General features: G+C 43.6%; 1 protein-coding gene across 2 annotated transcripts in view; it reads left to right on the top strand.

Annotated features, from left to right (window-relative positions):
• The first annotated feature begins 1419 nt into the window (after positions 1 to 1419).
• LOC124720355 (ankyrin repeat and death domain-containing protein 1A-like) overlaps positions 1420 to 15829 on the top strand; it is a 38847-nt gene continuing 24437 nt past the window's right edge. The window contains exon 1 of one of the 2 annotated variants that reach the window (XM_047245682.1): positions 1420 to 1482. The gene's annotated coding sequence lies outside the window, so the exon portion shown is untranslated. Of the gene's footprint in view, positions 1483 to 5234; positions 5351 to 15829 lie in introns of those variants that run through there. The other variant, XM_047245683.1, reaches the window with a different exon arrangement.

Below are 15829 nucleotides of genomic sequence, written 5' to 3'. Positions count from 1 at the left end.
TAAATTAACTTTCAGTTTTCCGGTTTTATTAATTCTTTTGCTAAATTAAGTCAGAGTGTAGCGAAATTTATTACTTCTGACAAACTTTCAGTTTTCACACTACACGTGTCAACCTTCAGTTGCCACACTTCTAGTGCTAATTATATGTGTAATAACCTTTCTTTTTCAGTTACTATAGTAATTGTCCTTAGGACTGGCGACCGTAATTTCCCCCAAATCTCAAATATCTAATTACCGCTAGTTAATTGTTAACGTAACGACCGCACCTTTACTTTCTTTATTAACTTTACCCCTTTTCAAAATTAATTTCCACCAATTTCATTTGCATTTTTCCTTTCATTTAGATGTAACCCTTTCCTCCATCTTTACTGACAAATTAACTTCGGTGACGATTGCTTTTCCCAAATTTCCATTAGGTACACGCGGTTTAATTTTTCACTGTCATTAAGGTCGATAAGTGAGGGGGGGTTGCAATCTGTCTGCAAGGAACTGTTAAATTCGGTCTGAAATATGGTCCAATACTCGGTAAGCTCGTATTTCTTTCCACTAGATGGCAGTGCATGATAACGTCTGCTTTCCTAAAGCCAGTGACCACGGAATCCTCCTGAGTACCGATGTCTAAGACATCGTGCATTCATGGAGGAACAGAAGGAGCCGAGTTTCGCAGTATCTCTGTTGCAGGAATCCATGCTGAGCTTCATAGAGAGTAAATTTTTCGTTCTCTAAAAACGTCATAATACCTGAGCACGAAACATGCTGCAGGATTTTACAACAGTCTGACGTCAACGATTTAGGTCCGTAATTTTGTCCATCAATCTTAGGAACCTCCTTGAAAACGGCAATGTCTGCCTCACTCAACCTGTGTAGAATCTTACAGGTATCTCATCCGGCTCAGTCGACATTCTACTACTAGGCGATGGTAGTAGCTATTCTGTTGCGCTATCGCCGTCTGCCATTTCGGCGTTCGTGCGATGGTTGAAAGGAGGTACCGTATTACGATCTCCCGCCGTGAAACAGCTTTCGAATGCCGAATTCAGTATTTCGGCCTTCTCTCTGTGTCATCTTCCGTTTGAATGCCAGTGAGTGACAGTATAGGCTATCCGACTCGCCAACAGATTTTTGCCTTTCGTTCGGATTACTTGGCAAAATTTTACCTTGCGGGTCACCCTGAACGCCGCGGCTGTCACGTGCGCGTCGAGTGCCGATAACCCCAGTGTTGAGTGCCACTGCCCCACACACACACACACACACGCCGGCTTGGCATCTGCTGTGTGAGATGTTAGGCAGAAATACGTAGGACGTCATACGTATGCAAGCACTGTGGTGGGGGAGAGAGGGTGGGAGACCCGAGGTGGAGGGGAGACTGAGTGGGAGGTAACAGCCAGCTGCGGCCAGGATAAGGATAAAAGGATATAAATGGCAGAATTCGCGACCCGCCGCAGCACAGACTGGTACGGTGTGCACCGGAGCGCGACGTCTTTGGTAAGTCTCTGTGTGCGGAATTTCTTTCATCAGCGTGCGGTGTTGCAGGCAAATCGCTTGCCTCAACTTGACAGCCAGTTGTTTACACATTTACTGACTCATAAAAGCGTTGCACATGAAACGCGGGGAAAAACTGAAGTGCGAACCGCCACTTTTTCTCAACTTCTTTCCAGGACCTGCAGCGCAACAGTTTTTCCGATGCATTCCTGTACCACTTCACGCTAGCTGTGCAGTTAGCGGATGACTGTTGCCGGCCGCTGTGGCCGAGCGGTTCTAGGCACTTCAGTCCGGAACCGCGTTGCTGCTATGGTCGCAAGTTCGAATCCTGCCTCGGGCATGGATGTGTGTGTGATGTCCTTAGGTCAGTTAGGTTCAAGTAGCTCTAAGTCTAGGGGACTGATGACCTCAGATGTCAAGTCCCATAGTGCTTATAGCCATTTGAACAAGATCACTTTTTCTCACATCATAAGTCAAATAATAGCGCAGTTTCTTTTTTCCCTTAGTCTTCTGACTGGTTTGCCACGATGCGCCATGTGGTGTCACCGCCAGACACCACACTTGCTAGGTGGTAGCCTTTAAATCGGCCGCGGTCCGTTAGTATACGTCGGACCCGCGTGTCGCCACTATCAGTGATTGCAGACCGAGCGCCGCCACACGGCAGGTCTAGAGAGATTTCCTAGCACTCGCCCCAGTTGTACAGCCGACTTTTCTAGCGATGGTTCACTGACAAATTACGCTCTCATTTGCCGAGACGATAGTTAGCATAGCCTTCAGCTACATCATTTGCTACGACCTAGCAAGGCGCCATTATTATTTGCTATTTATCTTGTGATGCATGTACCGTCAGACCGATGTTCACCAATTATGGATTAAAGTTAAGTATTCCAACAGATACGTACTATTTTTGCTAGTCTCATATCCCTGACCTGTTCCATCCTGCGTGAGCTTAAACGCGTGCCTTTCGGCTACCCGTCATTGTGGATTGGCTGTCTTGCCAGTCCACAACACGCCATGAGTTCCTCTCTTGAGCAAAACTCTTCATCTCAGAGTAGCACTTGTAACCTACATCCTCAATTATTTGCTAAATGTTTTCCAATTTCCGTCATTGAGGTTACTCCGTGATGTCTTAACAAATGTCCAACCGTCCTGCACCTTCTTCTTCTTCTTCTTGGTGTTTCCCAAAATGGTTCAAATGACTCTGAGCACTATGGCACTTAACTTCTAAGGTCATCAGTCCTCTAGACTTAGAACTACTTAAACCTAACTAACCTAAGGACATCACACACATCCATGCCCGAGGCAGGATTCGAACCTGCGACCATAGCGGTTGCTCGGTTCCAGACTGTAGCGCCTAGAACCGCTCGGCCACTCCGGCTGGCCGGCGTTTTCCATGTATCCCAAATATCCATATGTCTGAAATGCTTCGATTCTCTTCTTTCCCAGTTTTCTCCCACAGTCCATGTTTCACTACCATACAGTACTGTGCTCCAAACGTATATTCTCAGAAGTTTTGTTCGCAGATTTACGCCCATGTTTGATGCTAGTACACTTCTCTTGGTCAGGAGTGCTCTTGTTACCAGTGCTAATCTTCTTCTTATGTCCTCCTTGCTCAGTCTGTCATGGGTTATTGTTAAGTTTCTCATTGTTCTGATTTCTGCTACATTTCATTACCTTAGTGTCTACTCTGCCGCGCGGTGAATGGGCGTCTTGCCACAGTTCGTACGGCTGCTTCCGTCTGAGGTTCGAGTCCTCCCTCGGGCATAGGTGTGTGTGTTGTCCTTAGCGTAAGTTAGTCTGAGTTGGTTTAAGTAGTGTGTAAGACTAGGGACCGACGACCTTAGCAGTTTTGTCCCTTCGCAATCCACACACATTTGAACATTTTTTAGTGTTTACTCGACTTAAAAAATGGTTCAAATGGCTCTGAGCACTATGGGACTTAACTTCTGAGGTCATCAGTCCCCTAGAACGTAGAACTACTTAAACCTAACTAACCTAAGAACATCACACACATCCGTGCCCGAGGCAGGATTCGAACCTGCGACCGTAGCGGTAGCGCGGTTCCAGACTGCAGCGCCCAGAACCGCTCGGCCACTTCGGTCGGCTACTCGCCTTACTCTGACTCCTTATTCTGTACTCATGACATCGCTCATTCCGTTCAGCGCATCCTTCAATTCTCTTTCACTGAGGACAGAAACGTCATCAGAGATTCTTGTTATTGATACCCTTTCACACTGAATTTTCATTCCCTCGGTCGCTCCTTCTTCGATGTATACATTGAACATTAGGGGCGAATGGCCAAATCCCTGTCTCATATCGTTTTTTGTCCGAGCACTGCGTTCTTGGTCTTTCACTCTTATTGTTCCCTCTTGGCTCTTCTACGTATTGTATATTACCCGTCTCTCCCTATACCTTACCCCTATCTTCCCCAGAATTTCGAACATCTTGCACCATTTGACACTGTTGAACACTTTCTCAATGTCCACAGATCCTATGAACGTGTCTTGATTTTTCTTTAGTCCTCCTTGGGTTATCAACTGCAACGTCAGAACTGCCTCTCTGGTGCTTTACTTTTCCTAAAGCCTAACTAATTTTCGCCTAACACATCCTCAATCATTTTTTCCAACCTCCTGTACATTGTTCTTGTCAGCAACTTTGATGCATGACCTGTTAATTCTCGCACTTGTCGGAAGTGTGTGGGAGAAAATGGTTCAAATGGCTCTGAGCACTATGGGACTTAACTTCTGAGGTCATCAGTCCCCTAGAACATAGAACTACTTAAACCTAACTAACCTAAGAACATCACACACATCCGTGCCCGAGGCAGGATTCGAACCTGCGACCGTAGCGGTTGTTCGGTTCCAGACTGTAGCGCCTAGAACCGCTCGGCCACCCCGGCCGGCTGTGTGGGAGATGTTTTTCCGGAAGTCAGATAGTATACCGCCAGATTCAGATATTATAAACATCAACGTGAATTTTAGTTTTGTTGCCACTTTCCCCAGTGCCTTTGAAATCCTGGTGGTATGTATCGTTTCTCGCTTATTCGATCTTAAGTCTTCCAAATTTCTTTTGAATTCTCATTCTGATACTGGGTGCGCTATCCCTTCTATGTCTATTCTTGTTTCTTCTTCTGTCACGTTATCAGACAAGCCTTTGGCCTCATAGAGGCGTTCGACATAAGCTTTCCGGCTAACCGCTCTCTCGTCTGCATTTAACAGTGGAATTCCCATTAGTCTGTTAATGTTACCATCGTTGATTTTAATTTCACCGAAGTTTGTTTTGACTATATAATGTTCTGAGTTAGTCCTTCCGACAATCCTTTTTTTCCGATATCTTCACATTTTTCATGAAGCCATTTCGCCTTACCTTCCTTCACTTTCTGTTTATTTCATTCCTAAGTGACTTGTATTTACGTATTCCTGAATTTCCCTGAACGTTTTTGTATTTCCTTCTTTCATCGATCAACTAAACTCTTTCTTTTGTTACCCACGGTTTCTTCGCAGTTGGCTTCTATCTACCGTGTTCTATCCAGCTTCTGTGATTACCCTTTTTTTTATAAATGTCCATCCCTCTTCAACTGAACTGCCTACTGTGCTATTCGTTATCGCAATACGTATAGTCTCAGAGAAATTGAAGCTTGCCTCTTCATAGCTTTCTACTTCCATATCACACTTCTTTGCGAACTGATTCTTCCTACTCTTCGTGAGTCCTAAATTGTGATTTGGGTCTACTAGCAATATTTATTATTGTTACAGGTTGTTTTTGATACGGAGTGTAAACGAATGTCACGTTTGACGTAAGCTTGTTGGACGCAAACGACCATATAAACTTTAGAGGCACGTTGGAAGCCTTCCCCAAACTAGCGAAACACGTAAGTCGCATTCCCTGTTTAACAGAACTTCAAGTTCTCTCGTTTTATCAATGTTTTACTAACACTTTCAACACTGCCCTCTTTACACCCGGCACTTGGCAGTGAACTGGCACATTTAATGGATGTTTGAAATTAGACTGCAAAGAACAGAAAAATGATAGGAATATGGTTCTTGTATCATTTAAAAGGAAAAAGTAAGAGCTTTACATGAATGTGAGTTTATATTACAATATAAAATAAGAAGGCATGTTATAATTAAAAAGAAAAGACACAAAAATATCGTGGATAAAAAAACTTTTTACATGATCACTCTCTTGAGTAGTGCCATTATTACTGTATCTAAATTTAAAACAAAATATCACTGGACTGTCTAACTGCAAGTACCTGTAAACTAGAGTATTTTAATAGTTCAGATGTAGTTAGCCTTCGTGTGAAAATCCTGGAAACACTGTGGGACGCAAAGGCGAACGCCACAGTCTTTGCACCACCATCTACTTTCCTTCCTGGTGCGCTTGCCCGTCTCTTTCTTCTCCCTGCCTGAACACACTTTGCAGTACCTAGTAGTGTTCACCTTGTTTGCAGTGGGTGGGACCTTCTCTGGAAAGTGCCTTGCAAATGTCCTCTCAATTTGTGAGGATGAAGCGGCTTGTTGCTGAAAAATATTTCCGCCATTCTCAGACAATTTCTTCCCCACTCTGTGATTAAAGCCTACTAGGGATACATTCTTCCTAGTGTTCTCTTTATATAAAATAAAACTGTTGACAGTTGACACGATAAACAAGTGGAAAAACAGTTTTTCGGGCAAACGGATAACAGCTGGAGAACTGATCTGCTCTGTCAACCCCAGCTTTATTCTTATTGTAGTCAATAATTACGTCTGGCTTTACAATTTCTGTTATTCCACCTTTGGCCCTCACTTGAATGCTACTGCTGGTAAACTTATGCTGTGTGGAAAGAAAACAAAAAAAACATCTCGTTTTGACTTCCACTTCACTTCCAAGAGATGGTGTTTCCTTTGAAAAACTATCTTTTTTTTTTAGTTTTAGTGTTCTGAATATTCGTCGCAAACCTTTCCTGTTTTTCATTACAGTTCCCACTCCAAGAGCTTTATTTTCCCACAACATGTCCAAAGGAGATGGACTGGTGTAGTACCTATCCATATAAATGCTATGTCATTTGCCAAAGTACTGTGAACACAACGTTTTTACAAGACCCTGGATACTATTGTCAACATTGCCTGCAGAACCCGTATATACATCACAGTTTAGCAAGACAACCAGTTGATGAATCGCAGAGAGCATACATTTTTATTCCATATTTATTGGGTTTGTTTTTCATGTATACTCTGAAGCTTGTTCTACTACGAAAGGGACACATTGCCTCATCCATTGTCAGATTCATGCCTGGACGAAAAGTAATTTTGCTTTTATTCACAAAGAAATTTTTGTGGACTGGCAAGACAGCCAATCCAATAGGACGGGAGGCCAAAGGGCACGCGTTTAAGCTCACGCAGGATGGCGTGAGGTCTGGAACAGGACAAGGTCTTTATAGCAGCGAAAAGAGTACGTAGCTTCTGGAATACTTAACTTTAATCTATAATTAGTGAACATCAGTCTGACGGTACATGCATCACAAGATAAATAGCAAATGATAATGGCACCTTGCTAGGTCGTAGCAAATGACGTAGCTGAAGGCTATGCTAACCATCGTCTCGGCAAATGAGAGCGTATTTTGTCAGTGAACCATCGCTAGCAAAGTCGGCTGTACAACTGGGGCGAGTGCTAGGAAGTCTCTCTAGACCTGCCGTGTGGCGGCGCTCGGTCTGCAATCACTGATAGTGGCGACACGCGGGTCCGACGTATACTAACGGACCGCGGCCGATTTAAAGGCTACCACCTAGCAAGTGTGGTGTCTGGCAGTGACACCACAGAAATCAAACAAAGGCCTCACTTTGTGAAGTGGATCGTGCTTTTCTTCGCCTCTTCTAATGAACGTAGCACTGTCATTCAAGTGTAACATTGACAACGTAGCGCAAAATCGATCGCGACTCAACAATTTACTCGCAAATCCTGCCTACGGAAACAGGTCTGTTGACCAATAATCACTGATTTTCGGGCAATTTTACGACGCACATATGCAAAATAACACTGAGAGACCAGTAAATCTCTTGCAATTTTACTGCAGACCACTTATTCCAAACAGAGTTTATTTTCAGGCTGCCTTTGCGTTTCATTGTCGTATTAACGTTACCAGCGTACAGATTCGTTTCACTTTTGATGAGCGGAATAAGGTCGTCACCAAAGAAATAACTAAAATATCGAAGCTCCTCAGCGGCATCTGAAAAATGCGATGCTACGCCGACCACTTCCTGGAAATCCGGCAGTGCTGGCTGATCGTCTGGTTCCGGCCAATCCTGCTCTTTGTGCTCAGTGAGCCACACACGACCAGGTGCCGCAGATGGTGGCTGATGGTCTGTACCACTGTCTGCACAGAAAAAATATAATGCTAAGATTGGTACTAAAAGGTACTAAATGCGAGTGAAGTAATGAACATTACTCACAGTACAAAATGCGGTAATGAACTCTTCACTTTATGAACAATTGAGACATATACAGGGCTACTACAAATGATTGAAGCGATTTCATAAATTCACTGTAGCTCCATTCATTGACATATGGTTACGACACACTACACATACGTAGAAAAACTCATAAAGTTTTGTTCGGAGGAAGCCGCACTTCAGGTTTCTGCCGCCAGAGCGCTCGAGAGCGCAGTGAGACAAAATGGCGACAAGAGCCGAGAAAGCGTATGTCGTGCTTGAAATGCACTCACATCAGTCAGTCATAACAGTGCAACGACACTTGAGGACGAAGTTCAACAAAGATCCACCAACTGCTAACTCCATTCGACGATAGTATGCGCAGTTTAAGGCTTCTGGATGCCTCTGTAAGGGGAAATCAACGGATCGGCCTGCAGTGAGCGAAGAAACGGTTGAACGCGTACGGACAAGTTTCACGCGTAGCCCGCGGAAGTCGACGAATAAAGCGAGCAGGGAGCTAAACGTACCACAGCCGACGGTTTGGAAAATCTTACGGAAAAGGCTAAAGCAGAAGCCTTACCGTTTACAATTGCTACAAGCCCTGACACCCGATGACAAAGTCAAACGCTTTGAATTTTCGGCGCGGTTGCAACAGCTCATGGAAGAGGATGCGTTCAGTGCGAAACTTGTTTTCAGTGATGAAGCAACATTTTTTCTTAATGGTGAAGTGAACAGACACAATGTGCGAATCTGGGCGGTAGAGAATCCTCACGCATTCGTGCAGCAAATTCGCAATTCACCAAAAGTTAACGTGTTTTGTGCAATCTCACGGTTTAAAGTTTACGGCCCCTTTTTCTTCTGCGAAAAAAACGTTACAGGACACGTGTATCTGGACATGCTGGAAAATTGGCTCATGCCACAACTGGAGACCGACAGCGCCGACTTCATCTTTCAACAGGATGGTGCTCCACCGCACTTCCATCGTGATGTTCGGCATTTCTTAAACAGGAGATTGGAAAACCGATGGATCGGTCGTGGTGGAGATCACGATCAGCAATTCATGTCACGGCCTCCACGCTCTCCCGACTTAACCCCATGCGATTCCTTTCTGTGGGGTTATGTGAAAGATTCAGTGTTTAAACCTCCTCTACCAAGAAACGTGCCAGAACTGCGAGCTCGCATCAACGATGCTTCCGAACTCATTGATGGGGACATGCTGCGTCGAGTGTGGGAGGAACTTGATTATCGGCTTGATGTCTGCCGAATCACAAAAGGGGCACATATCGAACATTTGTGAATGCCTAAAAAAACTTTTTGAGTTTTTGTATGTGTGTGCAAAGCATTGTGAAAATATCTCAAATAATAAAGTTATTGTAGAGCTGTGAAATCGCTTCAATCATTTGTAATAACCCTGTACGTACGTGAATCATCACTTGTACTTTCGTCTGGAGAGTACGAATCCTCTTTGTCAGAATGGTCAATTTCAGATCTTGCATCTCCATAAAGAATATCAAAGATCTCTGCCTCCGTCAACCCGCTGCGCGATATTTTCACGATCGTAAACACCTGTGAATGAACTGCAGGTAACTTCGTCTTTGCAGTGCTCGCAGCCGCTCCCAGGATGAGATAGCCGGTAAGTGCTTGCCTCTTGCGGAAGAAGAATGAAATACCTCCACATTAGTTGACGAAACTGCTTCGGAGACGCGCCAAACGCGCTTACGGAGCCAAATAAGACAGGGTGCGCCCGTATGGCGTACGGGCACCGTGCTGTAAGCGTTAAAGCAAGCTAGATAAGGAGCAAAATCGGCCGTTGAATTTATTACGTTACACAGGCAGATTCAAAAAGTTGTGGGGAAGGAGCCGAGGTACAGGTATGGAATTGCAGTTACGGTGTTGGAAGTAATGCTGAGGCACCGAGAGCTTTCCGATGTCAGGATTTATGTAAGTTACCAACAACAGTTCTGCCAGTACTGATCTCTGTGTGGGACCTCGCATGTCATGTTCCACCCACTGTGAGGTGTGCTCCTTGCCCGTGACACACTATGAGTTCCGTTCTGAAAGTAGGAGTCCATCTATGGGAGAAGGGTGCCATTAACGCTACAAGTCAGTGTGTACCAAGTGGAATTTTGTCGTCCGCAAAGTAAAAAGGTCACAAAATATAATGACAAATTTATGTTCCGTAGCTCCGCGATAACGTAATTTGTGCGGTCTTGTATTGCGTTCTCTGATTGGATTGGATTGCTTTTGGGGGAAGAGACCAAACAGCGAGGTCATCGGTCTCATCGGATTAGGGAAGGAAGTCGGCCGTGCCCTTTCAGAGGAACCATCCCGGCATTTGCCTGGAGCGATTTAGGGAAATCACGGAAAACCTAAATCAGGATGGCCGGACGCGGGATTGAACCGTCGTCCTCCCGAATGCGAGTCCAGTGTGCTAGCCACTGCGCCACCTCTCTCGGTGCGTTCTCTGAGAAAAAGTCTTTAGGAAAATCAAACTTGTGGCAATTAACAGGTTTTTCTCTGCTAAATGTGGTAGTGTCCTGTTACAACCACTATATCATAGACTTTTCAAAACACAGCAAGCAGCGAAATTGGTGGTCGTGTGACTAGGGCCTCCCGTTGGGTAGACCGTTTGCACAGGTGCAAGTTTTTCGATTTGACGCCACTTCGGCGACTTGTGCGTCGATGGAGATGAAATGATGATGATTAGGACAACACAACACCCAGTCCCTGAGCTGAGAAAAATCTCCGACCCACCCGGGAATCGAACCCGGTCCCTTAGGACTGACATTCTGTTGCGCTGACCATTTTTTTTTTTTTTTTCGTTACTGATCGGTGTGTTTGGTCGTTGCGGACGTCGCAGGACATCCTGTTCAAGTTCGGCGTTTGACCCGTCGACTCAGTTTTCTATTACAGAGGCCAACTGGCTCTCTGACCGAACACGCTGAGTTACCGTGCCGGCATCCACTGAGCTACCGGGGGCGGGACGAAACAGGTGGTACTGAATGTACATTGCTTATCTCTTCCTTTACATATCGTTGTTCGTAAACATACGCTATTTACAGACAGAGGAAGGTAAAAATAAATCTGTCCATTATTTAGATGCATAGGAAATCAATAAATTGAAAATCAAGTAAAATATTCGGTGTTGAAAAACTCAGGCACGTAAGAATAAAGTCTGTCAGGGAATGTACAGTGAAGAACATCTACATCTACATCTACATCTATACTCCGCGAGCCACCTTAATGTGTGTGGCGGAGGGTACTTATTGTACCACTATCTGATCCCCCCTTCGCTGTTCAATTCACGAATTGTGCGTGGGAAGAACGACTGCTTGTAAGTCTCCGTATTTGCTCTAATTTCTCGGATCTTTTCGTTGTGATCATTACGCGAGATATATGTGGGCGGTAGTAATATGTTGCCCATCTCTTCCCGGAATGTGCTCTCTCGTAATTTCGATAATAAACCTCTCCGTATTGCGTAACGCCTTTCTTGAAGTGTCCACCACTGGAGCTTGTTCAGCATCTCCGTAACGCTCTCGCGCTGACTAAATGTCCCCATGACGAATCGCGCTGCTTTTCGCTGGATCATGTCTATCTCTTCTATTAATCCAACCTGGTAAGGGTCCCATACTGATGAGCAATACTCAAGAATCGGACGAACAAGCGTTTTGTAAGCTACTTCTTTCGTCGATGAGTCACATTTTCTTAGAATTCTTCCTATGAATCTCAACCTGGCGCCTGCTTTTCCCACTATTTGTTTTATGTGATCATTCCACTTCAGATCGCTCCGGATAGTAACTCCTAAGTATTTTACGGTCGTTACCGCTTCCAATGATTTACCACCTGTGGCATAATCGTACTGGAATGGATTTCTGCCCCTATGTATGCGCATTATATTACATTTATCTACGTTTAGGGAAAGCTGCCAGCTGTCGCACCATGCATTAATCCTCTGCAGGTCTTCCTGGAGTACGTACGAGTCTTCTGATGTTGCTACTTTCTTGTAGACAACCGTGTCATCTGCAAATAGCCTCACGGAGCTACCGATGTTGTCAACTAAGTCATTTATGTATATTGTAAACAATAAAGGTCCTATCACGCTTCCTTGCGGTACTCCCGAAATTACCTCTACATCTGCAGATTTTGAACCGTTAAGAATGACATGTTGTGTTCTTTCTTCTAGGAAATCCTGAATCCAATCACAAACCTGGTCCGATATTCCGTAAGCTCGTATTTTTTTCACTAAACGTAGGTGCGGAACCGTATCAAATGCCTTCCTGAAGTCCAGGAATACGGCATCAATCTGCTCGCCAGTGTCTACGGCACTGTGAATTTCTTGGGCAAATAGGGCGAGCTGAGTTTCACATGATCTCTGTTTGCGGAATCCATGTTGGTTATGATGAAGGAGATTTGTATTATCTAAGAACGTCATAATACGAGAACACAAAACATGTTCCATTATTCTACAACAGATTGACGTAAGCGAAATAGGCCTATAATTATTCGCATCTGATTTATGACCCTTCTTGAAAATGGGAACGACCTGCGCTTTCTTCCAGTCGCTAGGTACTTTACGTTCTTCCAGCGATCTACGATAAATTGCTGATAGAAAGGGGGCAAGTTCTTTAGCATAATCACTGTAGAATCTTAAGGGTATCTCGTCTGGTCCGGATGCTTTTCCGCTACTAAGTGATAGCAGCTGTTTTTCAATTCCGATATCGTTTATTTCAATATATACGGAGCGAGGTAACAAGTCAGTACTGATATTTAACTCTAAGGCCAGAACATGTAACCATACTGTGTTGTGCAACTATTGACGCATCCTGCACCAGCAGCGTGTTTTCTTCTTGTTGTTGTTGTTGTTGTTGCCTTTGGTCCAAATGTTGGTGTGATACAGCTCTCCATGGTGGTCTGTCCTATGCACCTCTCATCCTCTCTCTATGCCGACTGCCACCTACATCCATTTCATCCTGCTAACAGTATTCAAGTGTTCATCTGCATCTACAAATTTTACACGCGACATTTCCCTCCATTACCAAACTGACGACTGCTCGATGTCTCAGGATATGCCCTCTGAACCGTCCTCTTGATTTAGTCAAGACCTGCCATAAATTTCCAATTTTCTCCAATTAGATTGAATACCTCCTCATTAGTTATCAACCTGTCTGTCTAATCTTCAACGTTCTTGTGCAACACCACATATCCCGAGGTTTTATTATCTTCTTATCTGAACTGCTTGTCGCCCACGTTTCACTTTTGTGTTATGATACTCTCAATATATCATGAAAAAAAAAAATCGTAACACTTAAATTCATGTTCGATGTTAACAAATTTTTTTTTTTTTTCAGAAATCCATTTCTTGCTATGCCGAACCTGCCTTTTATATGTTTCTACCTACGCAGTAAACAGTAATTTTGCTGTCCAAACAATAAAATTTTAGTGTTTCATTTCCTAATCTCATTCTCTAAGAACAGTTCGGTTTAATTCGACTGCATTCCAATAGCACTGTTCTAATTTTGGTGTAGTTCATCTTACAATCTGTTTTCTGGGGAGTGTACATCCAGTTCAACTGGTCACCCAAGTCTTTTGTTGTCTCTGACATAATTACAATGTCATCGGCAAACCTCAGAGTTTTCATTTCTTCTCCCTGACGTTTTATTACCTCTACAAAATTTCTCCTCCTCTCAGTCAAGCAGCTCATCATCGGCCTCACGAGGCTCAGTCCACCATGTACCTGTTCCCTTACCGAGAAAAAATCCTGGCACTACCGGGAATCGGACACACATCGTTCGCATGAAATACCGCTATGTCGACTCTCAGCTATGGAGGCGCGCCCCTCAGAGCTACACATTACATTAAAACAATCTTACACAAGGTGCCCGGAAATTCCCGTTACAAAGCTCTAAGGATTGTCGGGTGAAATGCTCTCCCTCTACAAGCATCTGAAAACATGTTAGCAACACGACCACTTTTACAAGTGACTGATTAAGTGAGACCCTTTGTTTTACAATTCTACTCATTAACAGCCAAAGACGTTGCTCGTGTGCTTGCTGACGCGTTCGCCTCGAGGTGATGCAGTACCGCCTCTTCCAGTTAGTGCGTGCAGAGCCTCCTTCGAGCACAACAAATGGTTCAAAATGGTTCAAATGGCTCTGAGCACTATGAGACTTAACTTCTGTGGTCATCAGTCCACTAGAACTACTTAAACCTAACTAACCTAAGGACATCACAAACATCCATGCCCGAGGCAGGATTCGAACCCGCGACCGTAGCGGTCGTGCGGCTCCAGACTGTAGCGCCTAGAACCGCTCGGCCACTCCGGCCGTCGAGCACAACAGTCACGCTTGCTTAGATTAGATTAGATTTACTTTCATTCCAATTGATCCGTAGTGAGGAGGTCCTCCAGGATGTGGAACATGTCAGAAAAACAACAATACATGGCAAATATTTACAACTAAAACAAATAAGCTAATGTACCATTCCACAGGTCCCAAGTGGAATGATCGTCATTTTTTAATGAACACTAAGAGTCATTTTACAAATACTAATGCACTGGATTTAAAATAAAAAGGTTTTTTATTTATTTATAAGGTAATAAACATGTAATACAACTACTGGAATACTTATTTACAATAAACACATTACTGCACTGAAATGGTGCAGAAGTTAGATTACACTTACACACACACACACACACACACACACAAATTTTCAGTGAACACATTACTGCACTGAAATTGTGCAGAAGTTATGTTGTACTTATATACAAATCAGTTGGTTTTACTAAGAAATTCATCAATGGTGTAGAAGGAGTTGGCCACCAACAAATCCTTTAGGCTTCTCTTAAACTGAATTTCATTGGTTGTTAAGCTTTTTATGGCTGCTGGCAAGTTATTGAAAATGTGTGTTCCTGAATAATGCACACCTTTTTGTACAAGACTAAGTGACTTTAAATCCTTGTGAAGATTATTCTTATTTCTAGTATTGATTCCATGAATTGAGCTGTTGGTTTGAAAAAGTGATATATTTTTAATGACAAATTTCATTAAGGAATAAATATATTGGGAAGCTGTAGTTAGTATCCCTAGTTCCCTAAACAGGCTTCTGCAGGATGTTCTTGAGTTCACACCACATATAACTCTTACTGCACGTTTTTGTGCCCGGAAAAATTTAGCTTGGCTTGATGAATTACCCCAAAAAATAGTCCCATATGACATTATGGAATGAAAGTAAGCATAGTATGCCAGCTTTTTCGTTTTTATATCCCCTATGTCTGACGGTTAAGGTACTCTTTCTCAAAGCCGTTGCGTGATTGTGGCGAAAAGGGTATGCGATGGGTCCGGACGTTCTGGAGAACGATCTTGACAAAGGCGACGAGTATCTCCTTCGCCATCCAGGAGGATCACACCTGTATATTATGCAAACGTCACTCAACCATATTGCTGTAATAGACTCGTGAATGTGGCTCGAACTAGGTCAGAGAGATAGGACATACGTCAAATGACATCAGCCACTTTGCACATGGCTGACCTGTCGCACACCTACCTACGAAACATGTTTCGTGGCACAGTAACGGTGCGTTTCTGGACCTGAGTTCCTTCTCAACATGTTACTCACTCCCCTCTACAAGTTGTAGAACATTGGAACGGGAGTTTCCGAACACCCTATATTCATTATTGCCATTCTGTGGTATCCCAAGTTACAAAAGACATATTATTACACAAGATATAAAAAAAATGTAAATCATACTCACAGTAACTTTGATGCGCACTCAAATGTATGCTATGCACACTTATACAGGCATATGTGGCCAGGATAGAAGAGTATTAGTCCACCCTCTGTTTTCTTGTACTTCTATATTTTGCGTATGTACCCCATTAATTTTTTATTTTGCATTTTTACAATTGGTCATTTACATAACCAGTAAACTAATAATTATA

The sequence above is a fragment of the Schistocerca piceifrons genome, chromosome 11 (genome assembly GCF_021461385.2).
Source record: "Schistocerca piceifrons isolate TAMUIC-IGC-003096 chromosome 11, iqSchPice1.1, whole genome shotgun sequence".
NCBI classification, from domain to species: domain Eukaryota; kingdom Metazoa; phylum Arthropoda; class Insecta; order Orthoptera; family Acrididae; genus Schistocerca; species Schistocerca piceifrons.
This window is presented reverse-complemented; position numbering and strand designations above follow the sequence as displayed.